Here is a 14,578-nt window from a genome sequence, read left to right on the forward strand (position 1 = left end):
CCACCTGTGCTTATCCATCTTGTGTGTTATCTGTATTAGATAAGAAGAATCTTAATTGCAAGGGATAAAAAAATGTGTACTATAAATGAGAAATCCTCATTATTATATAGCCAAAGCAATTGGACAGATGATCAGTTTAGCTCAATCTTAAAAATTTAAATGAGCAGAGAGGGAGTGTTACCAAGGCTGAAAAACAGATATTTGATGGAATTACTGGATTATAGTGCCTCTCCATTATTTTCATTTCTTCTTAATATAGGTAAGTTCTGTATTTTGTTGATGTATTTTACCTCCAACTTTAGATGAATAAAAATGATGACTATTTCTGGAATGTTTCTTTGAATGATATTTTGAAAGTAATTTAATTATGTAAGCATGCTGACTTGACTTTTAGTTATCAATTCACTGATGTGAGTTTAAATAAATCTCTTCAGACATATTGTCATATCAATATCTTCTTCTCACCTTGGTTTGTCTAAATTTGAAAATAGTCTAGCCTAGTAGACCACAGTAATTTAGTTTTCAGTATTTCAATTTCATTTTATGAAAAATGATGATAACATGTCTACTTGACCTACCAAACTAAAAGAATCGCTGTCCCAATAGCGTATAACCACTCAGTCACTCTTACCAAAAATCTGAGTGGTAAGACAGAATATCCTCTTTTTTATTATTATTATTAGTTGTTCAAAACATTACAAAGCTCCTGAAATATCATATTTCATACATTTGATTCAAGCAGATTATGAACTCCCATTTTTACCCCGTATACATATTGCAGATTCACATCGGTTCCACATCCACTTTTTTACATACTGCCATACTAGTGTCTGTTATATTCTGCTGCCCTTCCTATCCTCTACTATCCCCCCTCCCCTCCCCTCCCCTCTCCTCCCATCTTCTCTCTCTATCCCATCTACTGTAATTCATTTCTCTCTCTTGTTTTTTTTACCCCTTTCCCCTCACTTCCTCTTATATGTAATTTTGTATAACAATGAGGGTCTCCTTCATTTACCATGCAATTTCCCTTCTCTCTCTCTTTCCCTCACTGTTCTCGACCCTGTTTAATGGTGATCTTCTTCTCATGCTCTTCCTCCCTATTCTGTTCTTAGTTGCTCTCCTTATATCAAAGATGACATTTGGCATTTGTTTTTTAGGGATTGGCTAGCTTCACTTAGCATAATCTGCTCTAGTGCCATCCATTTCCCTGCAAATTCCATGATTTTGTCATTTTTTAGTGCAGAGTAATACTCCATTGTGTATAAATGCCACATTTTTTTTATCCATTCATCTATTGAAGGGCATCTAGGTTGGTTCCACAGTCTAGCTATTGTGAATTGAATATCCTCTTTCATTCAGTCCTCTGTAACTGTTAGTCCAGATCTCTTATGATACAGTCTCAACATCCTAGGTATATTCCTTGCCTGTCCCTAATTGCATTATTCTGCACTGTCTCAAATAAGGTCTTCAATTTTGCATGGGTTACTATGATAAATTCCTATCTTGATTCCCTGTTATAAATAAATCTCTTATAACCATCAATGATCTCCCAATTTTATCCCCATTTTCATGTCATGCTATGCTCTTCCTAAGTAAAGATCTAACCATGTCCCTTGATCTCTTTAAAGTTCATCTAAAACTACAACGCAGAATGGAGGTCAAACCCCTTCCATTATCACATTAAAATTAAACACAAATCTGTCCTCTGAGTTTTCTCTGTAGTTTCTTCTCCTACCAATGCCCTTAGAAATGTGCTCTGTTCAGATTATAGTCAACCGCATGAAAATGAATAAAGACATGATCCTGTACCATATTTTTGTGGCACAACTACACATTTTGCTAAAAATGTTTGTCTGCCTTCCCTACATCCTTCTTTTTATTTTTCTAATGTAAATTTGTGATTAAAACAAACCATGAATTTCATTTCAAAGTACCAAGGAAATTCTCTCAACCACCAGCTAAGTTAAAGGACCTGTATCTTTACTTACTGAGTATTGATTCCTGTTATCATAGTTTTTATTATATGAACTCCTGCCCTTTCTCCTCCCTAGATTGTAATCTTCATAAAGGAAACAACTATGTTTTCTCACTTGTATATCTAACACATTAGAGTTACTTTGTATAAAAGAGATCATTTTGAATGAATGTGTTATTTGTGAAAAAAATTTTTGGAACTATGAAAAACTTTAAGTACAAATCAATATTATTATTACCACTTACAGATTATGTATTAGAGTGAATGACATTTGACCCCTCCTGCTAAATATGATTGTCCTCTCTTGACGCATATTTCTGATGATGCCAAATATCAAGTTCTGGTCAAATAATGCAAGATATTGGAATTCACTTTTCCCCTTGACATTTACTGATTGATTTTGAGCAAAGGTCTTAATTTCTGTGAACCATATATCATCTGTAGAATGGGAATATTAAGTTCTATTTTGCAAAATGATCATTAGGATAAAAATATACATTAGTGATTGTGTACATATATGCATACATGACTGGTAGTTTTTTCTCTTTATATTATTTGAAATGAAATATGTAGGCATTGGTGGAAGTGTAGCTGCTATTATTGTTATTGTCATTTAAACACAAATTTAGAGGAATAAGCAAGAAGGTTTCCTCATATTTGGGTGGTGAATTTATATCCTAGGTATATTTTTGGCTTGGGGCACTGTTCATAAAACAGAAATATGTGATGCCAGATATTGTGTGCTGCCATATGAGTCACATTTTATCCTTAAGATATAAGGAGAGAAGAATTTTGCAGAGAACTGAATTGTCCATATTATTTATTGATATACATGCTACTCTCTCTTATGCACCAACTGATCTAGGTATTGGGTTTATTTTTATAAATGAACTTGATAAATAATTAAATATGGAACTGCCCCTGCTATTCTGTCCTTGGCCTCCTGGGGCATTAAGAATTCATGCCTCTTTTGACCCGCAAGCTTCTACTTCTATTTCAGTAGCCTGTATGGCATCTGAGAGAAGCCTTGTCGCTCAGCTGAATTGTGTAGTGTTTTTCTGATGTGTCAAGTGTTGACCTGAGGGAAGCCTCTGCACTCATTTTCATTAGTGATCTAAACACATTTAGAGAGTAGGGTAGGGGGTGGCCAACAGATTATTTGCTTCTCAGCATGGTAAAACTACCTTATTGTCACTGCCTACTGGCTCAGAAGAAATCAGCCTCCTAAGTAAGCCACTCTTCTGCATTTCACTGGGCTATTAGTGCGGTTATCAGGTTCCTGAGGATCATCAGTGAGGACCAACTTTCCACTGATTAATCAGGCAGGACATGGTCCCCAGGAATGGAGCTGATCCTTTGCCTGAGCTGCTTACTCCTCTGCCTCTGTTCATTGCAGGTTTCTATTTGCATCTGTTTTGAGTTATGTACAGGTAGACTAACATTTAGTGATAGTAGATACAATCTTGTTTTTAGAGTTACAAGATCCTTTTCTACTTAATTTTTTAGCACCTAAGTATCAGCTATTGGTATATTAGAATTGGAAAGCATGACTCTTTCCTATCTGGTGTTCAAAAATCATTTTTCCTTGTCTTAGAGGTAGGCTTTACAGTTCAGCTTGCACATAACCTCCTGATTAGGTGCATTGTCTTATAACCTGAATTCCTGGAAAGCATGGGTTGGGTGTTATCATAGCCCACACAGTGAGGATGACATTCCTCAAAGGTAAGTTTTGCTCTGGATCTTAAATATCAGGGGGACAAAGTAACATCACTTCCAAAGAGAAAGATTAGGAGAGTTTCACACTATATGCAAAGAAACAAAACAAAATTTATTTCCTTCACATTTCAGAGGAGAATTCAGTTTTCTCTCTGTAGAAGTTTCTGTCATTTTTCCTGTCTTTCACCCATAAAACATTTTTTTTCTACTTAAATAAATTTCTTTCAAAAAACATCCAAAATGATACAATGGAACAAAATTGTTCAAAGTCCATTTGAACACGAATCATATTAATTTCCGAATTGTTCCTGGGATTGTTGGAGATCAGGTTTCAGCCTTGGGCATGGCTGTTTTGCAAGTGAGCCAAACAACAGCAGGATCTCTGCCATTCAATCCTTTCTAGACCTGCAGAGATGATCACTGGTCAGAGGCCTCCTGCTGACCTCTCTGCTGTCTGCCTGCACATCTCTCAATCTCCGACCTGGTCCCTCTTCTGCTAGCAAGAATTTTCTTTTTCTTTCTTTCTTTTTTTTTCAAACTAAGAAAGAAAAAATATATTTTACCCCTAGATATCATCTGTTTTGATGCACATGGAAATTTCAATTTGCTGAAGGTGGTAGATTCCCTAGGCTCCATCCTCAAAGATTTTGGTAGAAAAGTGTGGGAAGCAATATGCTTCTGTGTTTTGGTGATTGTGAATAAGGCTCAATGACCATGGTAATATTGGTGTCTCTGCAAAATATCAGTTTTGTTTCCTTTGTATAAATGTATATATACAGAATTAGGATTGCTATATCATATAAGTTGTTTCTATATTTCTATTTTGTTGTTGTTGTTGTTGCTCATGGAACTGCTTCTGTTTCCATAATATCTGTACCAATGCACATTTCCACCAACAGTATGCAAGGATCCCTTTTCTCCACATTCCAGAAAACACCTACTACCTCTTGTTGTTTGATAAAAGCTATTATAACGTGAGATGATATCTCAGTGTGATTTTGACTTGTATCTCTCTGAAGATTTGGGACATACAATTTTTCTTAGATTTGTTCACCACTGTATCTTATCTTTGGGAAAATGTTCATTTTGTTAATTTGCCCATTTTTTAAATTGGATTATTGTAATTACTCTTTGCTTCTGTGTTGTATGAATACCTTATATATTTTGAATATTAACTCTTTATCAGATGTATGTTTGCTATTCTTTCTACATATTGTAGTCTTTCTTTTATTGATTGTTTCCTTCTCTATGCAGAAGCTTTTTGGTTTGATGTAATCCCACCTGTTTGCTTTTGCTTTCATTGCCTGAGTTTTGGGTGCATATCCAAAAAAAATAAAAAAATTACTGCCGTAGCAAATGAAAAAGAGTAGAATTTTTCCTTATGCTTTGTTCTAAAAGGTTTCAGAACAAAACTGGATTTTTGTGGTTTTTTTTTTATTTGCTTTTACAATGCTTAATTTCTTTCAAGATGTTCCAAGATAATTTGCATTTGTTATCATATTAATATTTATAGAACTCTTGTGAGTGTGATATTATTATATTAACTAAATTTATCAGGTAGGTGAGGAAAAAAAAAAACAAACCCTAAGGATGAGAAAGTTAAAGTACTTGGCCAAGGTTACACAGTCAGTGCACAGCAGCGCTGGGATGAGAACCCAAGTCCATCGGTTTCAAAATCTCCTTCTTCCCACTGCATCATGCAGCCTCCTCATGTCCAAGGCTGCCAAGATGCTTGCCAGTGAATCTGGCAAGTTCTCACTTTGGCACTCTCCCTCTCTCCTCTCTATATCCTTCTGTGCCTCCATAAGGACTAAACATCCATATATTTTTGGGTTTGGTCCCAAATAATGTGGGCAAGGGTGAAGAAAATTGAAAGAAAATACCTTATTTGCTCTCCAGGATTATGACTTTTATTGGCAAAGACAGGTGTCACACATAACAGTATTTATAAAGAGCAAATGAAAATAAATGTGAGTATGACTTGGTACCAACTCGGTTTTGAGATAAATAGTGCCCTGTTTTTTTTTGTTTGTTTGTTTTGTTTTTATTTATTTATTTTTTTTTTTTACTTAAAATTGGTGTTGATGTTCTGGAGATTTCCTACGTAGCGATGATGGCATGTGTCACTATGAAAAGTTCAAGTTTCTAATTCTGATTTTTATAAGCAAAATATTTGAAATAATGTCTCCTAAACATTGTGGGCCATATTATTTCTGAGAATATTCTTTTAAAACAGAAAATTTGAGCAACATTTAATGTGAACACACTGATCACCTTGGCCGATCGAAGTGATTAAAACAGGATTCTCTCTGCAAATACAGGAAAGGAGTCACAGACAAGTACAATCCATACCATGCCACAGAAACACTGAGGCACTCGACAGCAAGCTAGAGTGTCAGCATCCCAGGAACACGAAGTGATTAAATAATCCAAAGGGCAGAATAATGTAACCATGAATAAAATAGAAATTTAAAACTGAGCTCTAAAGAATGAGAAACACAGAGGTAATAAAATAGAAAAGAGAAATAAAGGCAAAAGCATTAATAAGAATTTGATACCACTAGAAAATGCAATAAATTCAGGCCTGAAAAGCTGCAGACTGGGATTTTCATATACAGAGACCAGGTGCATGAAATGTTCATGTTGTCTTAACATAGAACATTCTCTACCTTTCCTTGGGAGCCTGTGTGATATTTCCCTACATCTAAAAGTATTTCTAATAGGATAATACTATAGGAGTTTTATTCTGACTGGTATGGAAAGGAATAAAAAATGGTGTAAATTGGAAATTGCTGAACTTTCCAAAAAAATAAAGAAATTAAACCTCTAAAACATTTAATGCCAAAAATAAAGGTTATTTTGAAATTTTTAAGAATTCAAGTTCATGTAACTCAGGTGACTCTTTGGCTAATTAGACATGTTTAATGTTTGGTTTAATATAAACTGATACATTTCTGATTTCTTAGGATTAGATATACACATGCCAGTAGATTTTTTTTCTAACCAAATAAAATGGGTTCACCAGTATTGAAAATCTTAGTGCTACTTTTAAATGTTTAGAAGTGTTAAACATATAAATTCATGAGGCCACAATGAACCATTATTCTGACAAACTATTTCAGTGGTGATTATGTTTGTATTAGGTCAACTTGAAGATAGGATTAAAATCTTTATCCAAGTAAAATACTTGAACTAAAGATAACTTGAGTTAGATAATAAATATTAATTATATACTAAGTTATTTGTAACATAAATTACTGAAAACATAAATACAAAACAAAATTTAAGTTTATATACTTTTGTCTCATTTGTATGTAGTTAGTAGTAATTCTGCATATTAGGATATGATAACAAATATGTTCATTTTGATACTTTGAAAAGTTCTACAGTAATGAATATGTGTGAACATAAAAATTTGTAGAGGTTTGTAAAAATTAATTTTATTTATCATGGTAGAAGCTGGAGGAGATTTGATGGCTTATTTGTGAGGATTCAAAGAAAGTTTTAGTATCAAATGATATAATAACACAAACTTAGAATTGTTTTTTTCTGTTAAGGTGAAAAAAATGATTTTTTAAAATTATTGGTCTATCATTAAAAAGAAGTTATAAAAGGTACATCTTATCTTCTGTATAATCTGCCTAGATAACAAATAGCATGACTGTTACCAGAAGAAATGTCTATGGTTCATGTTTATTTCATTATGTCCTTGATTACTAAGCAAAAAAAAAAAAAGTTTCTTACTTAAGAATTGAAGGTTTTTGGAAATCATGTTACCTGTTTCATTCACCTTTAACATATTTTCCCATCAGTTTCATTAAAAAGGTTGTAAAATATTAATGAACTATAACATATGATCCTATATTAGTTGAATGTCCAAATCTCCTGAAAACTTTTGATATTTTTCTTCCTCAAATCAAATATAAATGACATATTTTGAAACTCAAACTGTCCTTCAGATATCCCAGGGGGTTGTTGGAAAACCACAAAGATTTTCACTTTCACCTTGTAGAAGTGAGGTGTTAGAAATAATTAGGATTGCTTGATATGTAACTTTTGCTAAGTTGTATGGGAATTGTCAAATCAGAAGCCTTCCCTAGGTTAAATTTGCATGGGTAAAATGATATTAATATAAATAGTGCAGAAATAGTATGTAGCATGTAGTATGTACTAAGAAATTTGCCATTGCCTTCTGTTATGGGTTGGATATGAGTTCAACCCCAAAAGCTCATGTATGAGACAAGGCAAGAATGTTCAGATGTGAAATGTTAGGAGAGTGTGAAGCTTATCAGTGGATGAATCCACCCATAGGGAATAATATATGGCAATTGTAGGCAGGTAGCATGTGGCTGGAGGGAATAGGTCACTGGCAGTGAGACTTTGAGTTATATATTTTGCCCCTGAGGGGCAGAGCTCTCTCTGCTCCCTGGTTGTCATGTTCTGAGTTGCCACACTTTCCACCATGATATTTTAAGTCAGTTTGTCATGTGCAAGTAGTGTTTTTCTTGGATTCATGATTTTACTTTGATGCTTGCCTAAAAACTCTTTTGATCAGCCAAAGACACAACGTGCAACTGAATCTGTCAGAACACCATGGAAAAATACACCAGATCCATGTGGGTGCAGATTCTAATGGTACCAAACAACTTTGAGATCATACCAATGGACTGAGTTAGGATTTCCACAAAGATGCATGTGGATTCATGACATGACTAACTCAAGAGTTAGAAAGTCAAGAACTGATTACATGGAGTGGAATTCATTGAAAAGAAATCATTGTTCTCTTTGCAGTACTGTATGTGTTTTAATGTTGTAATTTTTTTTTAATTTAAGGAAACATTTCTCTCTTTTCTCTTAACCCATCTATACCAATATATATGCTGTAACTCACAACGAATTAATAGACTGTCCTTTTGAAAAATAAAACATTTACAAATGATATCTTATTCTTACCACCCAATTCAGAATCTAAATAAAATATAAAACAAGCATGTATAAAATATTTAAAGGAATAAAAATAGACTCTCAAATGAAAGAACAAAAGAGTGTGAAAAATATCAGAAATTATATAATATAAATAATACATTATATATAAATAATAGATATATGATCTTGAAAAATATATAAATATGTTATATATGTATGTATATGTATATATTAGTATATCTTATTGGGGTGGGGTAAAACTAAATAAAAAATTGCAAGTATAAGACTTGTAGGACAGATATGGCAATAGGTAAATATCTCCCCAAATGCAACAGAGAAATAGATTGATGATGCATTTGTAGAGTAGCGAAACATACACTGTAAGTTTTTCTCTCCACCAAAAACTATTCATTTGCATGTGGATGATTCTTTTAGATGTAATCTCCTGGGGGCTCTTTGAGTGCATTCCTTGGTTGCTTGATTTTGCCCTAACCACATAGGAAAAGCTGTCAAAAAATAAATAATTTGTCTACGGGAGTAGCCTTCAATCAATATTAGATGGGAGTTGGTAGATAAATGCCACATGTTCTGAGCCATAGTCAATAATGCCTCTCTTGAGGTACCCAGGAGAATTGAGCTTCCATTGCTTATAGCGGTGATCTGCCAATTCTCTCTGTTAGTCTAGTAGGGCAACCATTAGAAAGTACCACAGCCTGGATGGTTTGAACAGCAGAGATTTGTTTTTTTCAGAATTCTGAAGGATAGAATTTGCGGTTGTCCTCTTTCCATGTTGTCATATGGTTTCCTTCTGTGACATCTATTATGGGCTGACAGTCCCCCTGTCTCCGTGAAATTCACACTCTAAAGCCCTAATGCCCAGCAATTCAGGTTACTGCATTAGGAGATATGGACATTAAAAAGGCACTTGTGTCCAAATGAAGCTATCAGGATCAATCTAACTGATATCCTTATAAGAAGAGGAAATCTGGGCACAAAGGAAGACATCAGATATGCATCAATGCACACCAGGACAGACCAAGGGTGGACACAGTGTAAAGTGACCATCTCTAAGCCAAGGAAACAAGCCTCAGGAGAAGCCTAACTGCCAACACTGTGACCTTGAACTACCATCCTCCTAAATTGCGAGAAAACAAATTTTTGTTGTTTAAATCATTCCGTCATTGATATTCTGTTAATAGCAGTTTTGATAAAAAACATAGTCATGTGTGTTCTAATCTCATTTTATAAGGACAACAGTCAGATTGAATTAGAGAACACCCATATTACTTCATTTTACCTTAGTTACTCCTTTAAGGACATCATTTCCAATACAATCACAGTCTATGGTACTTGGGGTTAGGACTTCAACAAACATATAAATCTGGTGAGGAGGGAGACTCTATTCTACCATAATACTGATCATCCTAATCTCATACTCTCCTCACTGCTATTTGTGGTTCTCTGGGATTATTCCTAATAAACTAGTTGCAATAAACTGTATTACAATCTGCTTTGGAAGAGTCTGAACCTAAAACATGTGACTTGGAGAAGAAAAGGAAGAAGTTTAAGACATGTTCCCAAAACCTCATAGAATACGAAGCTGGAGAAAAGGAAGAAGAGATATTTGAAACTATTGTGGTCTGGGACTTGTAAAACATCCCTCTATGGACTTCTCCTCCTGCCATTCTGTAGCTCAACCCTTGGCACCAACCTGTTGCCATCCATAATTCCACAGAGGGATAGGGAATATTTCAATGAATTCAGCAACTCTTTTAAAACTGATCTGGCCAGGCATGATGGTGCATGCCTGTAATCCAAGCAACTCTGGAGGCTGAGGAAGGAAGCTAACAAGTCGAAAGCCAGCCCCAACTGCTTAGCAAGGCCCTAAGCAATTTAGTGAGATCCTGTCTCAAAATAAAATATATATATATATTTTAAAAAGGAGTGGGGATGTGGCTAAGTTGTTAAGTGCTCCTGGGTTCAATCCTCCACACAAAAAGAAAAAAGAAAACAATTGATCCATTGTAGGGAAGTCTGTCCCTTGGTCACCCTCATGGTAAAAAAACCTGAAAAGTATGAATAACCTGTGTGCCTTGCTACCAAGTTATTGCTGTAAAAAAGGAAACAATAGATTTTTGTGGATAACTATTGTTTCTGTCTTATGCATCCTGGTGATATTACAGAATAAAAATTGCAAAGGCAAAAAAAAATCTAAAATTTCATCATGTATTAGAGAAAAAATATATTATTTACAAAAGGACAACAAATAAATCAAAATAGAATTTTCATTAAATGTATCTTGAAAATTCTTAGTAAATCATTTGTGAATTCGATATTTGAAGAAAATGATGTTTAAAATTGAGAATAAAGTAAAGCATTTACAATAATAATATAGTATCATATTAAATATACTATTATAATGAAAATATTATTTAATCCAAAAAATATAATGAAAACATTTGGACTGAATAAATAAGTTGTATTTAAAATAGCTGAAAATAATAAATACCTTTTATCATGTTATAAATTTACTGTATTTCTAATTACTCCTACTCTATTGAGAGGTGTTTATTGCTTTACATGAAACTATTTGAATTGGATCAAATAATTTTATGTATTTGTTGAAGTCATTTTAAGATCATTGATCTGTTGGTGTTTTGTACATATCAATATGTTTACTCATGTTAAATTATTTTCTATTTATCTTACATCTTTTAAATATGAGTAAAAATCGTATATCTAATATTACAAAATACACCTCCTTTTCATTATAACTGAAAATATTTATAAATAATTTATAAATAATTTTATAATTTTCATTATAACTGAAAATGTTTATAAATAATTATAAATAAACAATACAAAGAATGATCAGAAAAAAGTATACTTATTAAATTTAAATACCTTCTTTTTAAGATTATGTATCTCTATTAATCTATCTTCAGAGAAAATAAGGAGAAACAAAACAAAATAGTGGAATTTTTAAAAAACAGATAATAAAACAGACATGTCAAAATTAATAGAATATTGCCAAAGCGATATTTAAAAGAAATTTACTAGCATTGAATATTTATATCAATGAAGAAAAATTACATTAAAATCCCAATTAAAATATTTGAAAACAAGCAAAATGGTAAAATGTCATTGTTTGATATATTTATTAGATGGAAATGGTATTATTCTACTTACAGTTCCTGCTTTTATTGTTATTATTTCTTCTGCTTACTTTTTCTTTACTATTTTGCTCATATTCAAATATTTATTAAAGAAATGCAAAACTTTCAATATTAGTAAATCCAATAATAAAATTATTTGTACTCTTAATAGAACTATTGAGAAAAGTATTATTAGTAAATCCAATAATACAATTCTTTGTACTCTTACTAGAACTATTGAGGAAAGTAATATGGTCACAGCTGCAAATTCTTACAAAGTATCTAGCAAAATTCAATGTACTTAGAGATTATTATGTTTTAAATATTAGGTGTCCCTCAAGAGCTTACATGTGAGACTGTGTGAGAAAGTTTATAGGTGAAATGATTAGGTATGAGAGCTTAAACATAATCAGTGTATTAATCCCCTGTTCAGTATTAACTGGATGGTAACCACAGGCAGGTAGGATAGGGCTAGAGGAGATGGATCACTGGAGACATGCTGTTGGGGTATATATTTTTTCCCTGGTATAGAAATCTCTCTGCTTCTTGGTGCCTATTTCCAGTTGCTTTTCTCTGCCACACCCTTCTGCAATGGTGTTCTGACTCTCCTCTGGCCCAGAGCCACAGAGTCATCATCTGTGGACTAAGACCTCTGAAACTATGAGCCTATAAATAAACTTTTCCTCCTCTAATTGTTCTTGTCAGGTCCTTTGGTCACAGTGGGAAAAAAAATGACTAAAACAGAGATCTAAGCACTGAAATATACTAAAGTACTTAAAAAAAATCTAAAAATATGCAAAAACTTTATAAGGAAAAATTTTAAATATTGGGAAAGCAAAACTACATTTGAAAGGCTGTCTTTGCATATTGTGACTCAACACCATATAATTGATGCTAAATTCTTATTTATTTTATGTATTACGTTTTATTGCTATAAAAATGCCAAATCTTACTTTGCAGTTAACATTGATTTTAAAGTTACATACATGTAACTATCTATATGTTTTAATTTTTATGGATGCATTGTCAGTATACATAATAATGAGATTCATTGTGACATATTTATAGGTGTATTTAATGTAATTTGGTCAACTTTATTCTTGGTAGATAGTTTTTTGTTCATTAATGGTTTTCTGGCTATGGTGGTTTCTTTATTTATCTATTTTATTTCTGCTTGCACATAGTGTTTTGTTTATTACTGGTTTTCTGGATATTATGTTTTTTATATGTGTAAGTGGAAATTAAGATAAGTTACAAATCTTCTACAAAAAGTATATTTATGCATCAATCAATAGGCAGGCCAAAAAATAGGAAAAGAAGTGCATTCAGATATATGCTTAAGTGCATTTGATAATATGCTTTATGATAAATTTATCATCTCAATGATTTTAAATTGTATAATTCAATTACCATTTAGAGTAATATATAAATTCTGTCTAAATATCACACCATATGTCAATAAAAATTTTAAATGAATCAGAGGCTTATATGAAAAATGAAAATATAGGAGAATTAAAGGAGAAAATAACATGTTTATTTGAGACAAAGGAAAACATCATAATCCAAATGAGAAGCTGAAAAGAGAGAGATAATGAGAAAACTTTTTTTATACCAAAAGTAATCACATCCAAAGTCCAAAAAAATAGGAAAAAGAGGCAAAAGACATTTGAAGCTTTTATCAGAATTAAAAAGCTTATATATTATAAACCAAAACTTGTAAGCAACAAGTAAAAATATTGCCAGCAGTCTAACGTAAGTTGGGTAAACATAATGGTTTACAGAACAAAAAGTAAAAATCCTCAAACATAAGAAGAATGACAAGGTTTTGTATATTAAGAATGACATATTAAGCCGGGCACGGTGGTGCATGCCTGTAATCCTAGCAGCTTGGGCGACTGAGACAGGAGGATCCAGAGTTCAAAGTCAGCCTCAGCAATTTAGGAAGGCACTAAGCAACTCAGTGAGACCCTGTCTCTAAATACAATACAAAATAGAGCTGGGGATGTGTCTCAGGTTGAGTATCTCTGAGTTAAATTCCCAGTACAGAAAAAAAAAAAAAAAAAAGAATGACATATTAACTCATACTGATGCACCGTTTTTATGATATTCTATTGGCAAGGCTGTGGGAAATGTGAATTTTAAATGTTGGTTCTGTGAGAGGATCAATAAAATTTTTAGGAACTTACCTAGATAAAGCAGGGGTTGGGGTTAGGTGAAAAGACTTAAATTTTCCAAATTAGAAAATTAGAAACAAGGGCTGGGGTTGTAGCTCAGTGGTAGACCACTTGTCTCACATGCATGAGGCACTGGGTTCAATCCTCAGCACCACATAAATAAACAAAAGTATTGTGTCCATCTACAACTAAAAATGAAAAGTATTTAAAATAAAAAAGAAAATTAGAAACAAAAGCAGATACATCACTACAAACCCAGCAAGAAGATTATAAGAAAAAAACAAAAAACATTATGAACAATTCTAGGCCACCAAAGTAGACAGCTTAGATGCAGTGAACAAATTCCTAGAAAGAAAGAATTTGACCAAAAGTAAACCAAGAAGAATCAGAAAAATCTAAATTGATTGAAGAAATAGTGAATTTGAAATAATAATTAAAACTTTTCTCATAGACTTGTAGGGCCCTGATGACTTCAGTAGTGAATTATGTCAAATATTTTAAAATGAAATAATGGCAACCATTTAAAAACTTTTTCATAAAGTCAACAATTAAAAATAAAAACCAGTTTCCAATCTTATCTATGAAGTCATTTACCTTGATACTAAAATCAGACTAAACAGGATTAAAGAAGA

Source organism: Marmota flaviventris, chromosome 16 (genome assembly GCF_047511675.1).
Source record: "Marmota flaviventris isolate mMarFla1 chromosome 16, mMarFla1.hap1, whole genome shotgun sequence".
Taxonomy (NCBI): Eukaryota; Metazoa; Chordata; class Mammalia; order Rodentia; family Sciuridae; genus Marmota; species Marmota flaviventris.